The sequence below is a fragment of the Hyposmocoma kahamanoa genome, unplaced genomic scaffold (assembly GCF_003589595.1).
Source record: "Hyposmocoma kahamanoa isolate Upper Pololo Valley unplaced genomic scaffold, ASM358959v1 232, whole genome shotgun sequence".
Lineage (NCBI taxonomy): Eukaryota > Metazoa > Arthropoda > Insecta > Lepidoptera > Cosmopterigidae > Hyposmocoma > Hyposmocoma kahamanoa.
In genome coordinates, this window is record NW_020653750.1 from 9,393,392 (window position 1) to 9,410,175 (window position 16,784).

Here is a 16,784-nt window from a genome sequence, read left to right on the forward strand (position 1 = left end):
ACTCGATATATAATTAAATATCATTTCTTCGTTTACTGGGATCCGGTCGACGCCGGAACGTATGAGGATGTGACGGAAGATCAGCGTCAGCCTCCGGACTAGCAATAAGTTGAGTCGCAGCCTTTTCATGGTAGCAACCACAGACCAGATAATTCTTTTCTTTCTTCCGCGGTAGCAACACATTGTTTTTCGTATTCATTTTCATTTTTTTACTGTTTATTTTATTCACTTTTAACTTTTAATTTAATTTTCAAATTTATTATTAATGTCGCAATGTTTTACTACCATGGTATTTAATTATTTTATGTGAAATCGCTCCACTATTTTGTTATAATTATTAATAACAAAGATAGAACACTTAGGAAAATATGAAGAAATAAATTTCCCACAGATAGTGCCAAGGTATAAAAAGTCGTTAAAAACTAGCAGCTAAGATCTACAACAAGCGCATAGAAAAATTGGCAAAGCGTTTGGGACGGTTTGCTAGAAGATATCGGTTCAAATCCGGCCGGATTGAAGGCATTTCTTCTAAGTATTCAATCCTTGTTATTTATAATTAATAATTTTAATTAAACTTTGGATGCGTATGAGCATTTCGTATAAGTTGTGGGGTGCAGGAGAGGAGCCTCCCCTTACAACGTATCATTGCTTTGTTATACATCTGGCGCACCCTAGGCAATAACCGGCCAGCTCATACGCATCCATTGCTGGAACTAAACTTCTCTCAGTCTTGTGTCACCCGCATCCAATTGCAGTCCTCAGGTCGTCGGTACATTTTGCCGCAGGGCGTGGTCGCTGTAATATAATATAATAATAATAATAAATAACGCATACACTCAACATAGCCCCGCACTAGGGAAGCCCTGTGTCGCGGGTGCACGCACATAGACAACCACAAATTACACCCAAACTCACGAGAGAAATAAATGTAGGCCATACAAATATTTCTCCCGGCCCGGGAATCGAACCCGGGGACCTCTGCGTGGCAGTCCGGTATGGTAACCGTTCGGCCACGGAGGCAGTTCAATACAATATATATGTACAATAATAATTCGTGTTACGTATCACTCTTCAAGTTTCTTAACTATTTAATAAAAATATTTTTTTCAAATAATTTTAAAGCATTTCTCCGATACTCTGATTATATTACGAACCTTCACTGTTAAAACAAATTAAGGTTTAAACAAAATTAACTTAAATTTGTATTGAATTTACTTTTTTTGTGAAATTACTCCATTTATAGCACTTATAACATAATTTTACTTGTTATAAATATGTTGAAGTATATGTTCAATACAGAGACAGCAGTAAAAGTTACAAGCCACAAGTGCTAGAGATAGTGACTGCTGTGACGGAAATTAAACAGCTTCTTGGTGTTGCTTAATTTATATATTACTACTTGATACAACATGTGTTCACTAAATGTAGCAGTCAGTATCTTGAGTAAATCACATCACACGCTTAGAATGAAAATGATAAAACAAAAAATCCAAAGAAATAAATGTAGGCCATACAAATATTTCTCCCGGCCCGAGTAACTTTTATTTTATTTATTTATTTATATAGACGTACTTCCTGCGATCTTGGATCCTGAACAAGTGTACAATCAGCCCACTGTTACCTTAGAACATGTGGTATGCAGTACAAAGTCTTCGCAATAGAAGTCTGCCAATCGGATGGAATAAATGGTGCGGGTAAACACCAAATTTTGTGACTATTAAGATGAACGGCTCTCGAAGCTTATCGGTAATGTGCTATAGTCAATTCCATGCTTACGTCGCGCGAGGATCTTCCCACAGAAGATTGGCTGTATGAGCCACATGTGAGCCTACAGACACTGTATGGCTTACAACCGCACATTTTAGTTCCGCTTACTTTACATTCTACTTCCGCGGCCGTTCGTTTACTTGTGCGCATAAATAGGCAATTAAATTAGTGTGTAACGAACATTCAATCAATTTAGCCATTTATCAACGTAACTTCCACGTAAGGGATACATAGCCTCAACTAGCTTGTATCTTTACCAATAAACTTTTTACAACTTAATTTATCTATCTATTTAAACAATAAGAAGTTAATACTATAGTGTAGTATTGACCCTACAGACACTATCAACATCGGACCTAAAGCGGTCGCCGTAGTCGAAATCAGCTAGGTCATATGCACATGGTATTTTAATTAATAATAATGCAATTAAGGTAAACATTAACCATTCAGTTGCCCGTTTAATTGTTTGGCCACTAATATACAGGATTATTTGTAAAACACTAACAATCTCGGAGGACTATATTACTAAAATCATAAACAACAACTTTTGTTCCTTGACTTTTAATAATTCATCAATTTTACTTTCGCACAAAAATATAAATCTTTAAATACTTCGCTCTAAAGAGTAACAATAATCTGTGCAAAACGCAGGATGGGGTGAGGATCGTTAGGGAGGAGATGCTTGCACGTTTGAACTTACTACCTTACTACCAGATTTAAAAAGTTTCTTTTTCATAGCATCAAGTGACGGGACGAACAAGTCGTGCGCCTGATGGTAAGCTACACGCCTGTCCATAACAGTTACAATGCCACTCAGAGCTTTAAATTGCAAAGATCTGAGGGGCACTATCACTGCGCCGGTCACTCTGAGACATAAGTTGACAAGTCCCATGTGCCTGTAAGTTCACCAGCATCCTTACCCTTCAAAACCGGAACACAGTAATGCTGAAATTACTGCTTGACGACAGAAATAGAATGCGAACTCTTTCACAAGAAGCTCGTTTACTTTTGGTACATGCATTATGTTTTGTCAAAAGTTATGGAAAAAAAAATGTTTTTTGTGATGTTAGTAATCTAGTCCAATATAAAAAATAATACAGGGTTCTTTTTTAATACAAAATTCTTCGAAAATTGCATTCGTACTGTTTCAAAAAATTACAAGACAGTACACACTTTAATCAATTTCCAAATTCTGCTTAAGCTCAAATATCTATTATGTAGTCTGTGGCATACACAAACACGAAACACAAATATCAAATTGCATTCACCTATCAAATTTAGATTGGAATGTTATGCAGGTTTAATATACGTAATTTCAATGGTAATTTAAACATTGATTTCAGTGATCGAATATGTCAAATTTGGCTTGTTAACTTGTATGTGTTGAGTATAAATGTGATTTAGACTCGCGATAATTTATTTTAAATTTCCGTATATATTAACGGTAAAGAAAAAAATATTTGTTTCGATTTCATCATTTTATATACTAGCAGCAGACTAGACGAGACTGCGCCCGTCACCCTAAGACATAGGTTGGTAAGTCTCATGTGCCTGTAAATTCACTTAATTGCCACCTTACCTATTTCTGCCGCCAAACAGTAATGTGAGCATTACTGTGTTCCGATTTTGACGGGTAAGGGTGCTGGTGAAATTACGGGCACACGGTATTTGTCAACTTATGTCTCAGGGTGACGTGCGCAGCGCTCCTCAAATCTTTGCGATTTAAAGCACTGAGTCGCACTGCAACTGTTATGGACAAGCGTATTCGTGTTACTACTTGTTAGTCCCATCACTCGATATCTGGAAAATATTACAATTTTCTAAATATATATACATTCCTCTAACAATTCCATGTAGGTGTATGTTTTATGACTCAGATTGTACGGAAACAGTATACGAGGTTTTGTGTCAGTGTACACATCTAATACGGTAACCGATATTTGTATGACTTGCTCATATCACTGTATCACTGAAGCGGACGGTATACTAAACGCAGTTGGTCTCAGTGTTTGTAATGGAAACATGACGAGGATGGCGCATCGGTACGCTGCACGCATATAGAGCAGTTCCCCGGCTTACTTCAGGCATTTGCATAACGTGCCTGATTTGAAAAGGTCCTTGGAATTTGATGAATAACTGTGTCGACCCACAGGTAACGGTATATTAAAGCGTAATTTTAATATAGGTAATTGTCACACTAAACGATTGTGGTTTAAGGACATAATTCAAAACTTCTGTCCAGTCGTAGAATGACATAATTAAAATTAAATTATATTCCGACAATATCATATAAAGCTCGTTTAAGCTCGTGACACATGCTTTAGTCAGAGAACAAAAAGTAATGAGAATGGACACTCTCCGCCCCTCCCTAGTTTTAGATACCGCATCACGCCCCGTACGTTGACGATCATATTGACTGAACGACAAAAAGGCTGTCGGTGAGCCGTTTTCGCGCTAAGACGGCTTTGATATTTGAATATAGTATTCATTTATTCATTACGAAATTTGTACGTTAATTTATAACATTATTGTACATTACTATTAATAATGGTCGTGAATTGTGCTGTGTACGTCTATTTATTGTCATCTGAACGGGATAAAGAGAGGAGTTTCTTTCGTTTTCCGAAAGATGAAACGAAGATGACAAAAACTTATGTCTGAGATCATTCAGTTATTGTTTTCTTCATTTATTGAATGCAGAGTACCATAACTTACTTACTAGGCGCCGTGACTTCGTGAGCTACTAGACAAAGGTTCTCGAATTTTCGATTTGTATTGCCGTTAAATATTACGTAGTGAATATACCTATTTATTAAGTAGATAATGATAAACTTCGACGCGAAATTCAATACCCTATTTATCTTATTTAAAAATACCTGTCCAAAATACAACATTTGAAGTGCTTTTAATATATTTTGTTAATACATGTTCAACATTAATTTGGTTAGTGAATTAGAATAGAATAGAATAGAAATAAAATAGAATTAATGAAAAATATAATATTATATCGAAATAAATACTAGTTTTAGTCACGCAACTAAAATACAAACACAAAAACATTACAAGTACATAACCATAAAAAATTACCATAAGCATGAAATAGCATCTAATTAGTACTATTGTAATATACGGTTTCTCATACTCACGCGAAAAAGGTCCCTCGGTCTCTTCTAACTTAATCGGTTGAAAGATTTACCAACCTCGGGCGAAATCTGGAAAAGAAAAGAACGTCACTAATGAAATTGTCATTTTGAAAGAATGCCAAAAAAGCGATTTGCTACCGGCTGAATGGTTTGATACTCAATCACGTCACTTTGTGCCCAATATGCAGTTAAAATTAGAATTTAAATTGACTACTTTTTACTCTGGACACGTAGGCTCAGTTAAAATCACGAAACTTACTCTGAATTCATAGGGAACAAATTTTTAAATATAATTTCACTGTATTTTACAAAGAAATGACAATACCATGTACATATACATTTTTAAGTTTCTGCTAAATTCCTTAGTATGTAACATTATTGATATCACAAGTCAAACACAAGGAAACATCATCAAAAATATACAAACATCGAAAATCTATAAACACATTCTATGTTATTAGCGTCCCTATGTGTGAATGTTGAAAGCGAACTTTCCTTGTTTTTTAAAAACTTGTTTAGCTAGTTCTTCGAGGAGCGCCCGCGATGTCCACCGAAGGCCCGGCGCCCACTGACATGACGGGACGGCAAGGGATTTTCAGGTGACGAATAGTAATATTATTACATTATAGTTACAATTTTAATAATAATAATCGTAGCTGCAAAATAAAGCTGCGGGATGCTTAGAGATATCAGCCGGCAGCCTCTGGAATGCAAAGGCAACCTCCGGGACGCTTCGCCAGGCTTTGGGACGCTGCATGCGATTATGCGGGTATGCGGGGAGTCACGCACGGTACTGATCTGGAGAGAGACCAGGCGTGAGCACGGTGCCGCGACGGAATGCTTCTGCACACCTAGGGACTCTTAGGCATGCTTTAGCATGCCGCGTTGTAATCAAGGATATCGTAGCATAATTATCATCAGTGTTCGCTTGCATGTAGGACCCCTGCCGAGCCATCCCGTCAGTGGGCGCCGGGCCTAACTTGACTTCACAAGTAGCTGGCGTCAAATTTCGTAATACGAAAAAGTTTGATGTACGCAGTGTGCGCCGGCGGTCTTCCCTGAGGACGCTGCCGCAGCAAATTACTAGCAAACAACTTTGAAATAAATTAACTCTCAACTTTCGAGCGTTTCACTTTCTTTTTGTTCGACGGAAAACAATTTCCTTTTTATTTTGTTTACGTCGTGCACTGCTGAAATCGTTTAGCAAACATCGATAATATTTTAGGAGTGGCTGCTGCTAAAAGCTGTTTTGCTTCTGTACGGGTAGCACTGGAAACTTTGTTAGTTTCAACTCTTTGAGCCAACTCTGAGCAAAAGAGCGCTTGGGTGATACCGCAATTTCGTCTTATCTCCATAAGTTAAATTATAGAACATTACACTTTGTAGCGTCCGTTGTAGTGAACTGCGATACTCAATTGAAGTTGCGCCATTAAATTTGAGGACCTCGGTACACCAACAGCTAGCGTTAGATGTGGGGTTTCCGGGTCCGATACTCAGTAGGACCAATTTACGGAAACGATCTTTTCGCAATTGGTTCTTTTCTGGTTAGACACCCAAAAAAGAATCACTCGTAGACACGAGTAGTGCCCTGAGGAGTAAATTTCGGTTCTTATGACTTTTAATAACTCATCAGATTTTAAATGATTATCACTAGTATCAGGTTTCTTACCACGGTATGACTTCTTTTTATTTTCCCGATATTTCTGAACGGTTGCACGCTCCGTGGTCACGGGTTGACCATCTATATCATCAGATTTTACTTTTATACAAAAATAATATAATTAGATCGCTTTAAATACTCATAACGGCGGGGGTGGGGGAACTCAAAGAGGACGCTTGCATGTTTGAACTTAAGTTTACTACCAAATAGAGATCTAAAAAGTGTCAGGTAGTAAGTACAACAGAAACTTAAAAGTTTACGTTTGGTTTAATTGTGTTTTGTAAAAAGTCATGGAACAAAAGTTGTTGTTTATGATGGCAATATAGCCCTGCAAGGTTGTCAGTATTTTACAAATAAAACAAGGTAATTTTCTAGTTCAGGCCTTGGTAAAGAAAAAGCCTAAGTCAAAGTCAAACATGACCCAGTTAGGGCGCCACAATTAAACAAAATAAATTAATAAAAATTAAAAAAAAATAAAAGAACATAATATAAAGTAGTTTCAAATAAAAGCTAATAAATAGAAGTAATAATGATGATAATAATAACGGAACGTAATACTTTTGATGCAGAATGGTAAATTAGTGTGGAATTCTGGTAGTTTATTGGGAATGAGGACATTTGTATTGTAGAATGGCCGTTTGTTTCTGAAATAAATAACTTTTGAATTTACCTGAACGTCACCACACACCGACACATTATGATAAGTTTCTGCGGTGCTTAACGGGAAGGAAACACGGGTGGCCACACTGGATAGAAACGTTCTGACCTTTCCGTTGCCAACAGATTTAATTTCTTAAGTGAAATTAGGAATAAATGGACGTAAGGAGTTAGGAATAATGGTATATTTTGTAGATTAAAAGTTTTAATGTGGATCCTGCTTATTAATTGAGTCTGACTTTTCTACGTAGAAAAGCCTAACTATACGTTATGGCATATGGATTGTATTCAATACATAATAACACATTTGAAGTTTATAGGTTTTCGCGATTGTTACACATTGGATGTGAAATGTTCGGATGCGTCTGAGCTTATAATAACATTTTAGTTTGAGTTGTATTATTTAAGGAAGGGACTTAAACAGGTCTCAACCTGTTTAAAAAAAACTCGTCATTTGCAAAAACCGTAACAGTGTTGTGAAGCGATATTTATTCATACAAGATAAATTATCGTTGTATCTATTTCCTCGCAAATGTGATGAAAAACATAGTATGTCATTATAGCATTGTAACAACCTCTCGTTACCAATTTCTTGTTCATCACCCTTAACACAATGTGCTATTTCGTAGGCATGTGCAGTTGGGTCGCAAAGGTTCAAACTCGTTAACTACATCCTAAATCGCCTCTTTAGAGCGATGCAATACGGGGGAGACGACGTACATCATCGCAATGTTATGATTTCAATGCACCGAGTACCACACGAGCGATGCTGTGTCGCAACGTAACGCACCGCCGCCTACTTTCGCACCACAGCACCCCTCCCGCTTCGTCTCCTGGTCCGTTGTCCGATGTATACGTATTCCGACGACGTAACGCCGTTGTTGTTCTGATTTACATCAACGCAGCGTCACCATTCTGGCGTCGCAACGCCGAAGCAACGCATCGTGGTAAGCGACACGCTTATCCATGGTAATTGCAGTGCCCATTTCTGCGCCCGTCACTCAGGGTGACATAAGTTGACAAGTTCCATGTGCCTGTAATTTGACCAGTCATAAACACGCGACTTGTAAAGGGCCTGAAACGTTGGTTAGTTTGAAAAACAAATATACGCGAGATAGATTCGAAAATATAGTTTCACTTCTAATACATAATAGCTTAAAATTCGGGTTATCTGAATACAACGGTACAAATATGTATAACATACGATAACTGCTTTCAAATCGAAGTTACTGCTAATATATTCACGTGCGCAGAACGTATCGTACGAGAAGATAGCAAGTAGGTAACTAGTTCGGAACACAATAAATCAGCGAGCAAAGAGATAAATAACTGGGGGCTCAGAGAGTACCGTACGCGTTTTCAATCCATTGCCATCACTTGCTCGCTGCCTGTTATAAAAAAGCAATTTCCCTGACGCAGTTATGTACAAAAATAAATTGTGATTCTATGGCCTTGTTCTCAAATAATTTCACCAGGACTATAAAATCATTTCATATATTTTGCATACGGAATATATTACTTGCTAGTGAATGATGAACATAAGAAAAATATTCAAGAATAAAATTGTCTGAACGTACAGTAAATGTAAAAATTCACCATCTCGAGGTTTTCTGACATCATTAATGAAAAATAAAACAAAATGAGTAAATAAAAATACTGATGAAAAAATCTTACATTTCAAAATGTCATACAATGGCTCAAATACACTTTATTTATATTAAGGCAACTGTCACTGGCATGAGCACTTAAAACTAATCAGTAAATTAACAATATTCCATTCCAAGCCGTAGTACAAACTACACAATGATATATATTATACTTTCGGACACATAATTCGAGGCACCACGCATTTTCAGCACTAAGTGTCATAAGCTTAAACAGTGTTTGATTGATCAAAAACCTTTATGCAATTTTGAAACTAGTATACTAAACGTCTTTTCCATAAGTCCTTGTTGGGACTTTAGACTTGCAAAACCGGCGAAAACTTTTTCTTCGATGATAACACTATTTTTGTATTCTTGCCCTTTACGACAAAAATGCGAGGTGGCGCGATTTATGTGTCCGGGCGTATATTACTATTCGATACAAACACAAGTTGAGAGTTTATCTATTTACAAATTTACATTATTAAATAGTTATTATTATTATACAAATAATTTTTTTTATCAATAGTGAATGGTCGTGAACAATATGTTCATACAATTTAGATTTAAATAAACTTAATGAAAAAATTGTTAAATCTATTAAAAGATACTTCTACTATTAATGTACATTTATTACGAATTTCAATACATTTTTGTGTGCTCAGTTACTTTTAACCTCGGCTGTATCTACAAAAATGAGGTCAAAGCAATATAACCCAGGATTCGTATTCATCTCGTCTACCTAGCTTAGATCTTTGAAATAACATCGGATTGCGATGTTAGATCTCAAATCTCCTCTGTCGTTGCAATTTGATAGCCTTCTGGGGTTTTGCTTGCTGTTCTATAAGCAGGGTTTTGCTCAATTTGCTTTTAATTTCTCAGCTCATTCATAATACATGATGCTGCGTTAAGAAGTCTAAAGCTGCGTTTAATATTCAGGGTCTCACTTCTACAAGTGTAATCATCCCACCTACAGAGTTGCCTCAACGATCCCACCCTTATTTATTAATGTTTTCACTAAACTCAAAATGTTTCTCTTCTTGGTTGATTTAGCTTTAGAATTAATGTAACAGCTGTTATTTGTTTTTGAGCAGTGCTCGTCAGCACAGTTTGTGTTTTATAACGAAGTTTTAGCTTTGCTGGCAACTACGTATATTAAATTAGTCATCTCAATCTGAAGAAGTGCTACACTGCTCGCTAACTTATTTCGAGACAGATCTTGTTTTTCAAAGTATCATCTGTGCGATTCAAATTCCACAAAAGCAGCGGCCTGATTTTATTCAAGATCTGTAAACTTGATTACAATTTGTAATCAAGGCTTTGGAAAAGCCTCTCAAAGACAAAAAGCCTATCGACGGGCACGACAATACAGATTGACATATAAATTGCGGTACAATTTCCCTTTATTCCGCGAAATTAGACATTCAAAACTCATTTCTCGGCCAAGAGCCCAATTTTGAGTGCAATTTACGGCTAATTAGACTCTTAAGTACAGAAGCTCCGGTACTGTGAGTCGCACAGTCCCGGAGGAAGTTGGAATGGCTGCGTTAATGCGGGGAGGCTCTGCCGGTTCGTGCCCCGCCCCTAATGTGCAATAACCAACACTCTTTTGTTTCTGTCGACAAGTTTGCCTCTCTTACTGAAATGCTATCGCCTACATGCCCCTGAGCTCATAGACCGGTGTCACGTCGATAACTGAAAGCACATACTCGAGTACTCATCAATTTTCGTCGCCTTGTCTTTAGTATAATAAAGTGGGCTTTGTTTAAAAAAAGGAATGTATAAGCTTTTTATGTAAACATAAGTAACAAAATAAACTTTTAAATTGGCTACCAAACCTTTTACAGTACGTAACTTGGCAAAAATATATATATTTTTATAATATTAAGTGACGGGACGAACAAGTCGTGCGCCTGATGGTAGACTACACACCTGTTCATAACAGTCGCAGTGCCACTCAGCTCTTTAAATCACAAAGATCTAAGGCGCACTGCCACTGCGCCTGTCACCCTGAGACATAAATTGACAAGTCCCATGTGCCTGTAATTTCACCAGCACCCTTACTCTTCAAAACAGGAACACAGTAACGCTGACATTACTGCTTGGCGGCAGAAATAGATAAGGTGGCAGTACTTGTCTGGACGAACTCTTTCACAAGGAGCTCTACTTCTCGTGTAATAAACACTTGTTTGCTAAAACAGTCCCTATTTAGCGACCCGAGAGATAGGGTTTTCCGGAGAGACTACGGGCTTGCCGGCAAGACCAGGGTACGGCGGGCGTCCGGGCCAAGCCCTCCGCCAGTTATACGTCTTCACGGGCGTCTCTAGCAGACCCGGACTTGGGTATGTGGTTAGCTGCAGGGACGAACACGTTCGTCTGGCCCGGTAAGGTGTGACCGGGGCCTTCGTCTCGCGCGCAGCTAATACGTCTTAGTAGCGGTCTAGTTGAGGGCCTGAGGCGTGGAGACGCGCGGGGCACGTGAGTTGCCCTTTAAGTCGGTGGCTATATTCGGACATTGTCACAGGACAATGTAACTTGGCACCTCTGGTACTAGCCCGGAGAGCTAGTAGAGAATGAGCTAGATATCTTCCGGCCCCTCCAGCCGCGTAGGAATCTAGGAACTGGAGAGACGCCGTTCATTAGGCGTCGGGAAGTGAGCGTGCCTTACAGCTCCGCTACCAATGAAGGAGATTTGATAGTCGGCTAAGAGTCGGCGGCCCAGCGGTGGCAAACCGTTAATCGTGCGGAACGCTACGGGAAGTGAGCGTGCCTACAGCTCCAGTGCCTATGTGGAAAATATGGAGGGTGCTGTGCGCCCGAGGCGGCTCACCTAAGGCCTTACAGAGAACCGGATGAAGTACGTGCAAACGTGCAGATCCGGGGTTAGGACCTGACTTAGATGGTCCCCGTGCGAGCTCGCACAGGTCATAGTGCCCTTCCCGCATAGCCAAGAGGTTGATAGGGAGGGGCACTATAAACGAAAGTTTGTAGAAAGATATCGGACTGTTTGCTAAAACATGAACTCAAAACACTAGTGTTTGTAAGTCCTGATATCTACTTGAATTAGTTTGCAACAAGCAGTGTAATTTTACAGAGTGGCAGAGAACTCATACAGCCCTTTAACTAGATTCTTTTGTGAGCGCGACTGTAGTGTAAAGAGTGCTTGAGAGAGTCACAACACGTCGCTATGCCGCAGTCGCTATATTGCCGTCGCGCTGCAGAACGACATACAGTTGGCCAATACAAACAAAAACAAACAACTGAAGAATTCCAAAATTAACGCCCAAAATTAAATATTTTAATTGGCTTATAAATATTTAAAAGACGAAATGAGATGAACATCCCAAACCCAAAGCAAATTCATTAGATTTTGAACAGGTACGCCAATAAATGTCGTCTAACAAAATTAGATGTTCAATTAAAGGTCTTTGTGATTGTTTTAACAATTTCAAAGCCGCTTTCATAATTCAAATATCCGCTATGAAGGTAATATTTTCACGAAATATTCATTGAAATTATACCTTGACTTACATTGACGCTAAAAGCATCTCGGAGCCTCTTAATCAACGGCCCGCGAATATTAATTTGATTAGTTAAAAGTTTTTATACCATTTAAGTAAAAAGGTGGGAAGGAAAAAGCCTCGAACAAGCGCAAAAGCCATAAAAGAAAACTTGAAACTTTGGAAATCGGACGGAGCTACATTTTATTTATCTTGTCCTACTTTACAAAGTAATTAAAAGAATGAATAGGTGGCGCAGTAGTGTCTGTGGATGAGACTTTATATTAAGACCGCGGCTTTATTTATCATCAAGAAGAGTTGTTATATAAAAAGCTATCAATCGATATCTGTGGTGGCGATCGCCGTACGATTGCGTACATATGTCGACATGCCTCAGTAGCTGTATTACGTAGCTATACATAACATATATCAGGCCTATGTAATATTCATGCACACCACGTATTTCAACTCGCATGATGCATGTACCGACTCTAAGCAAACCAAAGTTGGTAAATTGGAGTACGGCGATCAAAGCAACTTGATAATTGCGTTATACGCACATAAATGTGTCAATAAATCACGTTTTACACGCATCTCACTATAACGATATAGGGAATAGAATAGATTATTTGTAAATTAAATTTAACTACAATCCCGTAATAGTGCTATGTGATTAGCAGTAGAGCTCCTTGTGAAAGAGTTCGTCCAGGGAAGTACTGGCACATAACCTAATTCTGCCGCCAAGCAGTAAAATGAGCATTACTACTTTCCAGTTTTGAGGGAGAAGAGTGCTGGTGAAATTACAGATACATTTCACTATAACGATACAGGAAATAGTAAACAAAATTCACCTACAATTTGCCAAATACAGCATATAATTGCGAGAATATATGTCAGGCCATTAGGTGTCTTAATTAAATATTTATAACAACCTTCGGTAAGCAACATTTTGCGTGTTGTTGTATGGTTCTATTCAATGTTTTTCCTCTAAAGTATCGCATAGCGTTATATCGTACGAAAATGAGTGTAAATGGTTTAATGACTAATGTATATTCATGGCGAGGCGACAGGGGCGAAGTCTTAGAAGCAAGACCCATTACGCACCTCCCAAGCTACACTGTTATGCTACAGAGGGATTATTTCAAGATAAGCATAATGCAGAATAACATTGATAATATTTTTAAGGTATTCAAAAATAAGCCTTTGCAATACAATACATTCAGTGGAAAAGTTTAAAAAAATATTTTTTTTGTATGAAATATTAGCTAAAACTCTTCAATGTCTGAAGATCCCCTGTATAATCAGCGTGTTCTGCCTACCATGACTTATGGTGCCGAGACATGGACGCTCACGCAGGAGGCTATGTATAGGATGCGAGTTGATCAGTGATTTAAATAGATTTCTCAGTTTACATATTGATGAAAGCAAAGAATAACAAGTGTTAAAAGCTACTTTTATTTAGAGCCTTGTTAGTCTAAGTTTTGTTTTGTTATAATTATTAATACAAAGATAGGACACTTAGAAAAAATTCCTTCGATCCGGCTGGATTCCAACTAACGTTTCACAGCAAACCGTGGCAGATGCCAACTAAGCCACGGGTCGAACTCGCGAATCTAACGAATGTTTCTATGTGCTTGTTGCAGCTCTTGTGTTTTTGGTTTTTTAACGACTATTTACCGTAGCGCCATCTGTGAGAAATCCATTTCTTCACTCAGTTGTTTTGTTTTGTTGGTAGTTGCAAATAAATGGAATGCCTATTATATTACAGCGCTAAATGAAATCGATAAATGACGAATCTTTCTAAACTTTTTAGATTTCTGTTCGTTACATGGATAAAAAATTCATTAAGACGTCTTTTACAAGTTTCAATTTTTTAATCATAATTAACATCTTATACATTTTGGAGTGTCAAAGTTTGATTTATCTATTCAAAACAGCAACTCGCAGCTCTTTAATTAAAATAATTAAGCAAGTTGACGCCATTAAAACTTTTCGTTACTTACCCCGAAAAAGGACAACTGTACGGCAACTTTAAAATAAAAAAGACAGTAAAGAGTGTCTTGGACACGTGGCAGAGTTCCGTACCCGTAAAGTAACTCGGTTAAAATTTTATTTTATGTGCCTAATTTCAAGACCTACTTTTGCTTTTTTCCGCTGTTCTGCGCAAATACATTCTTTATGTAACTATATGGTTTATAAAACTAGTTTTATAAATATTAATAAATGCTCGTTAATCTAAAATTTGTTGCCGTATACGGTAGAAGGAGTTATAATACTACACCAAGCACATAATATGTTTTACTCCATTTAAAAATATGAATACTCTATTACGACGCAAAAAATCACCTTCCGTTATGAAGGCGGTCAAAAAATTACACTTACGAGTATTATACGTGAAATTGAAGCTGAGAGATTAATTTATACGAATAAACATAATTCAAATTTCTATACAAAGCATCTGCCCCTGGAGTCAAGAAACAAAGATTATAAACGTTCCAGACTCGCATCATGCTAGAAAATGTTCTAGAATAGGAACTAACGAAGACATTTTACATACATTTTTGTACATTTGGGCGACTTACGTTACAAGTCTAAGGCTTTATTCAGAGTAGTGGCGGGCGTGGGTGCGTGTAAATCAAATGTACGAAGATGCTCGTTGCATTCACAGTGGCCGCACGCGCCGCGCGGATAGTCCTATAGCGTGTGTTTGCGATTTCGACGCGTGGATTTACTCGCTCGTAGGCAGTGTGAAAGGGATGACGCCAAGACCCGCGCGCCCGCACCCGCCACCGCTCCCGCGCCTGCACTCTGAATGAGTCCTTTGAAAACCTTGGAGCTTCTGACTTCTGAATTCTAAAGAACTAGAAACTTTTCAAATAATTACATTATTTAATTACCACAATTTTAAGATGTTCAATTTCATTATTTGTAAGTAAACAGTTTCCTCTCTTTAAAACATAGTTGTAAGTTTATATAAATTTTTACTTATGTGTTCATAATATATGATAACTATTAAAAATACATATCGAGTTCTTAGGTTTCGCGATTGTTACATATGTGTAACTATCGCGAAACCTATTCCTATGGGAAATGTTACTATTTTTTCGCATCTAAATCACGTATATTTATTTTGTCACACAAACCAAAGTTTCCGGTCTTTTACAGGTCTCATGATCACGGTTGACTGTAAAGGACCTAAAACATTGGTTTGTTTAAAAAAAAAACAAATACACGTGATTTATACCCAAACAAATAGTTTCATTTCCTATATACAAAGTGTATGTCAAGAATACAAGAAAAAAAACATAATACTCTTGAAAACCTAGAGTTTTGACATGAAAATGACTCCATGTCCTCATAATACGTGATTTTACCTAGATCCAGCAAAAATAATTTCATCTTCTCAATTCATCTAGTTAGATTACGTTTTTCTTATTTTTAGGATAACAAATCCTAAAAATAAAAAGAAAGTGGTAATGGAAAGTGTAATTTGATTAAGTTAAAAATTGTCGATTATTCGTTGCAAAAAAGTACAGACCGACGTGGCAGGCATGACTACGGAGCCCTAAAAACGCCTTTGAACGCTACAATGTGTCGGGTGATTGAAGTTTTACTCAATTTATTATTTCATCATCATCATTTAGCCATACGACGCCCACTGCTGGGCATAAACCTCCCCCAACGATCTCCACGAGGACGACGACGACGACGACGATTGGTCCGCCGCATCCATCGGCTTCCCGCGACCTTTACCAAACCGTCCACCTGGTGGGGGGCCTACCCACTGAGTGTCGTCCGATGCGCGGTCGCCATTGAAGAACCTTTTCGCCCCAACGGCCATCGGTTCTCCTAGCTATGTGCCCCACCCACTGCCACTTCAGCTGAGCAATTCTTCGAGCTAAGTCGGTTACCTTAATTCTCCTACGTATTTCCTCATTTCTGATTCTATCACGTAGGAAAATACCGAGCATCGCTCTCTCCATTGCCAGCTGAGTGACCTTGAGCCTTCTTGTGAGGTCCATAGTGAGGGACCACGTTTCTGATCCATATATGACCACTGGCAAGACACACTGGTCAAAGACTTTCGTCTTGAGACATTGAGATAATTTGGACGCGAAGATTTTTTGTACTTTCCCGAATGCTGCCCATCCGAGCTGGATTCGACGAGAGATCTCTTTCTCAAAGTTGGACTTACTTAACTGGACTGTCTGTTACAGGTATACGTAATCGTCAACAACTTCAAGTGTAGTGCTCCCAATTTTAACTGGAGCGGGTACAACATGAGCATTCGACATGATCTTCGTCTTGTCCATGTTCATCTTAAGACACACTCTTTGGGAAACACTACTGACATTTTCGAGCATTGTTACCAGGTCTCCCATGGTCTCAGCCATAAAAACTTTATCATCGGCAA

General features: G+C 38.1%; 1 long non-coding RNA gene across 1 annotated transcript in view; it reads right to left on the bottom strand.

The window, feature by feature from the left end:
* Positions 1–782: 782 nt before the first annotated feature.
* LOC113228586 overlaps positions 783–16,784 on the bottom strand; it is a 29,787-nt gene continuing 13,785 nt past the window's right edge. The window contains exons 2-3 of the long non-coding RNA XR_003310323.1: positions 4,914–4,979; positions 783–795 (exon numbers count right to left, since the gene is read on the bottom strand). This is a non-coding gene — a long non-coding RNA (uncharacterized LOC113228586). The remainder of the gene's footprint in view (positions 796–4,913; positions 4,980–16,784) is intronic.